Below are 7386 nucleotides of genomic sequence, written 5' to 3' on the forward strand. Positions count from 1 at the left end.
GTTAGTTGAATGATGGGTTATTCTTCCTTAACTTCTCTTTGCCCTCTTCACTTTCCATGAGCTCCTTTTCCAGGAGGGAACATTTTTTCTTAGTCTCATTATGATGGAAACACCAGCCTTAAGAGATGCTCCACTTGACAGCTGAAGTATAGCACCTTCCATCTTGGAATCACTATGGCTCCTGGTTGAGCTTCCCTCCACTATCTATGATTCTACAGTCTTGAAGAGGTCATAAAGTCTTTTCTTCATCTGTTACTTGAAGTGCCAACTGTTATGGATTCTCAGAAAAGAAAACTGCTCTCATTTTTTCCTAACCTACCCAATATGATTAACTGACATCAGAACAAACTGGTAGTTAAGAAAAAAAGATGCAAGATGACAGAATAATGAACACCATCACTATTCTAGGTGCCACTATCACTATGTTTAGGTGACCTAACCCTGAGATGCATTGCAGTATACATAAACTCTAGGAAATAACTAGTCCAGTCTAAAACTGCAGGCTTGTATGAATGACCCGCAAAATATTGGAGCTGGCAGTGTTTTCTATTCAGGAAGAAACAAAAATTATTGGTGCCCTTTTCAAGCATACTAGTCGAAAATGAGCAAATTTTGATATGTAAATGAACTGGTATATTTTTTCACCCTGTCTACCTTTGATCATTTGACTAGTTCTCCTGTCTTCCTTCGGTCTAGAACATACCTCCTTATCTAAACAATGATCATCTCTTTCAGCAAATTAACTTTCCACAAAAACAATTTGTTCTTTTACTATGCTGTCAAAGCTAGGGTCTCTTATTCAGGCTGACTCACCAGACCACAACTCAATTGCTTTTGGTGATCTTTGGCTATACCCAAAGTATAAAAGTTAGGGGAGTTGGTGAAATTAATCCATACAGATACACCGTCTCTTCTCTGTTTTTGGTCCCAAGTCTATGAAGTCATGCCTATTAATTCTTCCTAACTAGGTTGAGTGAAGCTTCACCACAGTCTTGGTCTTATTTCGCAGGTTAGTGCAGAGCACTGTTTCAATTCAACAAATATTTATTGAGTGCCATGTTCAGAGTACTATGCTAGACATGTGAGGAGATTAAAAAAATAAAAGCTTCCAGTGCTCATTTCAACAAATCTGTGATTTCATCCACTTAAGTAGTAAGTCCAATAGTACCCATCAACAATGGATAGGACTCTGGACCTGCACTCAAGAAGACCTGGACTCAAATCCAGTTTTAGTCACTAATTAGATGTATGAGTCTTGGAAAATCACTTAATCTATCTCTGTCCCAGTTTCCTCCATTGTAAAAGAAGGATAATAATAGCACCTACTCCATACAGTTCCTGTGAAGATCAAATAAGATAATATGTATAAATAACTTAGCATGGTACATGGTACATGGTAAGTCAATAATTTTTACCCTCCCTTCCTTCCTTCCTATAGGACCCCTGTCAATATCCCTAGGTAAGTCCTCCATAGTCAACCCATCCAACATAAGACTGTTGACCTAGAATCAGAAGGAATACCAAAGCCACCTACTCCAATCCCTTCATTTTGTATATGAAGATACTAAGGTTGAGGGTCTTTGTGACTTGCTCAAGTTCATACAGATAGCATCAGAGTTAGGATTTGATCCTAGATCCTCTGATTCCAAAGCTCTTTCCATTATACCAAGGTACTAGGAAAAAAAAGCCTCCTTGGGGCAGGTAAGTGGTGTAGTGGATAATGCACCAGCCCTGGAGTCAGGAGGACCTGAGTTCAAATCTGGCCTCAGACACTTAACACTTACTAGCTGTGTGACCCTAGGCAAGTCACTTAACCCTAGTTGCCTCACCAAAAAAAAAAATCTTTCCTGTAGATCTCATGACATGGGGTAGATATCAATAGATCACAGGCTGGCTACCAACTAAACTAACTCCCTTATCCAGTCATACAGATATCCAATAACATCCTTCACACTACTTCACAAGTACAATTCTTCATTTACATCTTATTACAATTTATTTATTTCCACAATGCACCTCAAGTAGTGAGAACCCATGACATTTCCTGTCCTCATGGGGTTAAGAGTTTAGTAAGGAGTCTGTGACATATACAGAATATGATAAAAGAATAAAGAAAAAGCCAAAATATTATGTGAAAGCTAAGGAAATAAAACACATTTCTACCAGAGGATTTCAGAGAAGGCTTCATGGAGGAGGGGAGCACTTAAGATTGTTTTAAAAGTTGAAAGTTAACATGTATAGATGTGGGTGGGATCAAGGATGGGATGGCATCACAATTAAAGAGAATGACAGAAGCAAAGGCACCGAGATAAGAAAGGATGTGGTATAAGTTGTGTATAACAAATTATTCAGTTTAGTTGGAACATATTAAATGAGTTAAGTTATTGTGAAATAAACCAGGACAGATGAGGTAGTACTATGTCAGAAAGGTTCACAAAGGGGCAGCTAGGTGGTACATTGGATAAAGCACTGGCCTTGGATTCAGGAGGACCTGAGTTCAAATCTGGTCTCAAACACTTGACACTAGCTGTGTAACCCTGGGCAAGTCACTTAACCCTCACTGCTCTGCAAAAAAAAAAAAAAAAAAAAAAAAAAAGTTCGAAAATATAAGGAGAGAATAATTTGGACTTTGTCCACTAGGAAACAAGAAGATTGAAAGTTTTTGAGAAGAGGAATGACATAATCAGATCTGTATAGAAGGAAGATTAATCTGCCAGTGCCAGTGCTATGAAGGAAGTATTTGTGATGAGGGGAGACTGGAGACTAAGAAATTGATATATACCTTTGCAATAGTATTATGTAATAGTCCAAGAAGTGATAATGCAGAAGACTTTATTAGGATAATGGCAATTGGAAGAAGAAAGGAGGAATTAGATATGAGATACAGGGTATCCCAAAAGACATTGCATTTTTAACCTATTAAAACTTAAAATGGACAATTCCAAAGAAGTCATGATGGAAAATGTTTTTCATATCCAGAAAAAAGAACTGTGGATTCTGAATTCAGATTGAACAATACTGTTTCTACTTTTGTTTTTGTTTTTTTTTCTTTTTTGAGGTTTTTCCCTTTTGTTCTGATTCTTCTTTCACACCATGACTAATGCAGAAATATGTTTAATGTGATTGTACATATATAACCTATATCAGATTACTTTCTGTCTTGGGGAGGGGGGAGTGAAGGGAGAGAGGGAGAAAATTTGGAACTAAAAATATTATGAAAACAAATGTTAAAAACTATCTTTACATATAACTGGAAAATAATAAAATACTTTTATGATTTAAAAAAACTTAAAATGGCACAAAGACTTTAGGGATACTATATAATTAAAATATATATTCATAAGTCTTGGCAATTAATTAAATACAGGAAGTGAAAGAAAGGAAAGAGCCCAAAGTAAAATTGATTTTAATAACTAAAAATTAGTAAACATTAGTGCATGTAGCAGAAATAAGGAAGACTAAGGTTGGACAGTAAACAAAAGAATAGCTTTAATTCAGCATATGTTGAGTTTGGGCTACCAATGTAACATTCATGTGGAGATATCCAGTTGGTTATTGGAAAATGCAGGCCTGGAGCTTGGGAAACAGGTTAAAGCTGAAAACACAGAAGTGAATATCCTTCTGGGAAGGATGAGAGGTGAAGCTGTGGGAGTGGATGAGACTTCCAAGACAGTGAATTTTAAAAGAGAAGACAAGAAGCTTAAGAAAAGAATCTTAAGGATCACCAATAAGAAGGATTCCAAAAGAGAAAGCCAGAAAGGGAAGGAAATACAAGAACAATCAGAGAAGCAGGAAAAAGTAAACAGGAGTATGGCAGGACAAAAAAACAAGAGAAGAAAATGGTAACTACCACAAAAAGTCTAAGAAGGATGAAAACTCAAGAAAATCCATGAGATGTGATAATAGATGACTTTTGAAACCTTTTTTTTTTTTCAATAACATTCCTGGTGCATTTACAATAATATGTCACAGATAATGCTTCTTTCCCAGGAAGTCCTGCTTTCACAGGAGGAGACATATACTCACTGCCTGGTGTAACGATTGGAATGACGCCACCTGCTGGAGACTTACTGTAGAAGAGTTCTGCCCATAAAGCGAAGGTCTTTGAGGGCAAGACCAGAAGTCTTTTCTTTGGTGTCAGGAAGTGACGCGGGCTAGTGAGAGGAGGAAAGAAGAGACTGGCGCTCAGTCTCGTGCTCTTTCCTTTGGGACTCTGGTGGAGAGCAGAGCTAGAAATGTGCTCTCCCTTTAATAGATAGGAATCTATGCCTTTCTCTCTCTTTACCAAATTCTTATTCTCCTTAATAAATGCCTAAAAGCCTAACTCTTGCTAAAGCATATAATTTATTGGCGACCACTCATTAGATATTTTAGACAGACTAGCTAGAATTTTAGCCCTTCACACTGGCAAAAGGGTTGAGGCTACAGCATCAGTTCCTGTCCAGAACGAAGGTTGCTACTAGCTCAGTATCATGCAGCAGCAGCAACAGCATCCACGGTAAATGAAAGGAGAAGGGCATGGGAGGGAAAGAAGGAAGAGGGAAGGGAGGTAGGCATATGCAGTTATTATCTGAACCAATGACCAAAGCCTGGAAACGTTTAGTTTCAATTAAACAGTGGCCACTGAGAGTTGAGGGATGATGATAAGGACCAGAGGAAGCACCATTAATTGGGCAGCTGCTTTAGACTCCAAAAGAGAAAGAAAAACAAAGAAACAAAGAGTTTCCAGCTCAAAGTGGCAGCTAATCTGGATGGAGAGTTCTCTCTCTCCTGGAGTCAGTCACACAATGAGAAAAAAAATTGTGGCTTCAGAGCACAGGATTACAGGGGAGAGGGCAAATAACCAACCAACAAGTAAGCATCAGAGGAAAAACAGACTCATGGACTCATCACGACAACGGGCTAATGCCAGTTTTAAAAGCTAAAAACCTGGACAGAACGGGAAAGAGATGAAGAGGCTGAGAGAGGGGCCATCCTTTTCCCCAAAAGATCATTTTTGCACCTTAGGATTCATTTTTGGGCAATACTTGCCCCAAAGGCTGGCAAATCCTCAGATCAATGCTCAGGCCTCCACTAGGTGGCCACTGGCAACTTTATCATGGCACTTACCTGGGGTGGGGGCCCTAGGGGCCACTGTTCCTTGAAAACACCCTCACTCATCCTTCCACCTTGGCCCTCCCCATCACTGGCACCTTTGGGCACCACCCTGTAGGGTGCTGGGAAAGGGGCACCCTTTGGGAGGCAAGAAAGTGGCTTTCCCTATTCTGATCCCTATCAAAGCACTCCCTTTATTAAAATTATACTGGCACACTTGTCTTTCCCACCAGCAACATGGGCATCCTTCAACTTCCTCTGGATGCTAGTGTTCTCTTTGGCCCTCTGAGGACCCACCCTGAGCACAGGCAAGCTCAAATATGCCATGCCCCATGTTTTCCAGGTGTCAAATCCATATCCATGGTTTGGGTAGCACTGTATCTTTTCCAAAGGCTCACGTACAGAGCAGTCTGGGAAGAGCCTTCTGGACAGTGGTCCTGGTCATCCTGTTGCCTCATCTAAATGAAACAATTTTCTAGGTGGCAAAGTTAGGGAAGAGTGGTCTCCTCCTTTCCTCTGTGAGGGCAATTCATTTTGTCCACTGATTATATGGTGGGAAAGAAGGGGAAGACAGAGGGGACTAGCATTTTCAGTCACATTACTGAGATTTTTCTCTTTATTTTAATTGAAAAAAAAAGTATCCTATGTGTAAATGAGCAGGACAGTGGTAAAAATGAAGAAACCATTAAATCTCAAGCAAAGAATGAATCTCCTGACCTCAGGCTCCCAACTAATGCTCAATGTTGGGGCTGCTAGGAGGCAAAGTGGATAAAGCACCAGCCTTGGATTCGGGAGGACCTGAGTTTAAATTTGACACTTGCTAGCTGTGTCACCCTGGGCAAGTCACTTAACCCCATTGGCCCATTCTAATTTTTTTTTAAATACTCAGTGTCCATAATCTCTACATTATGTACTTGATGGTTGTGCTTTTCTATCTCAGTGTAAAACCTTCTTCTCAGTCCTCAGCTTAGTCTCTAGGATGAGAACTTTGCCTACAGATTCCTCAGTCTTTGGGTGTGGGGCAGGATCCGTTTCAGTGATGATCTGCCCATCCTCAGAAATGCTTTGCACAGCCTGAATGGCAGAGGTCAGGCCAGACTCCTTAGCCACCAGATCCACAGGGCTCACCACCATGGCCATGTTGCCCCAGGTCCCCATCCTATATGGCAGCTGAGCTTAACAGTGTCTGGTTGAAGGAGGGGTGTATAATCACTGCATCAGGGGAGCTGGTCCTAGGAGAAGAGACAATGATCACATAGAAGAACTGAGAGCTAGAAGGCAGGATAGGAGACAGTCACAGGGCTAGAAACCCTAGGGAGGAAATCCATGGGGAGATTGCCTATGGAGAATGACTGGCCCTTTGGTGTTATAGAAATGGACAAGATGATGGTAAACTGAGGCTGCTGCATGGAGAGGAGAAGGGCTCAGGATAGTGCTGGAGTTGGGGCCTCTTTGGTGACTTGGGATTGTTCATGGGCATCAGTACCACAATCTGTATTTTCTGAGATCTCAGCCAATGGTCCCGTGCCTACTTCTTTTGCTCCTCCAACTGGCATTCTAGGTGTGTCAGAGTTTAGAGAAAGTGTTCTTCCCCTTGTTGTCTGGCTCCTCTTGCTGTTCAAAACTCTCTTGAACACATCCATCAGGCCAAAGGTGTGGGCTACATCGGTAAGGGCAGCAGCATCTATTATCTGAAAAGAAGCCTTAGCTAAACATCCCAGAGCAGCTCCTCGATTTCCTTTCTTATGTTGCAGAGCACCTCCCAATGAATCCCACATCAGCTATGTCCTTCCAGAATATCAGGGTATCCTCTGAAATCTCTTCCAGATCCTTCAATCCTTCCTCAGGGTTCATGGTGACAGTTGCTGTGAGAGCCAAGTTCTACTTCTACCCAGCCTTCTCAATATTCTCTTAAATGGCACTCTGTATGAGTCCACCATCAGGTGATGTGTATGTCTACACCATGCTTGTCTGCTGCCATGGAACTGGTGCTCAGGCACTGATGATCTGGTGCTTCTGCAAGTACTGGAGCAAACATTCTCATGCTGGTCAAAGTCCATCTGCCCAGCGTGCATCATATTCTTTTTACTGTTCCGTCAAGGAAACATTTTGTTTCTTGAGGAACAACAGGGGGGACTGTAATGATTGGAATGACGCCACCTACTGGAGACTTGCTGTGGAGAGCTCCACCATGAGGAAAATGCCTCAGAGGCATTGTGGCTTTTCCTTGGCGTCAGGAAATGACGCTTGCTCATGGGTGCTGTCTATCAAGTCTACCAGCCAATCAACTGG

The 7386-nt window shown here is 41.3% G+C and overlaps 1 pseudogene; it reads right to left on the bottom strand.

The window, feature by feature from the left end:
• Positions 1–5960: 5960 nt before the first annotated feature.
• On the bottom strand, positions 5961–7172 carry LOC122747214 (annotated as a pseudogene).
• Between the last annotated feature and the right edge of the window lie 214 nt (positions 7173–7386).

Source organism: Dromiciops gliroides, chromosome 3 (genome assembly GCF_019393635.1).
Source record: "Dromiciops gliroides isolate mDroGli1 chromosome 3, mDroGli1.pri, whole genome shotgun sequence".
Lineage (NCBI taxonomy): Eukaryota > Metazoa > Chordata > Mammalia > Microbiotheria > Microbiotheriidae > Dromiciops > Dromiciops gliroides.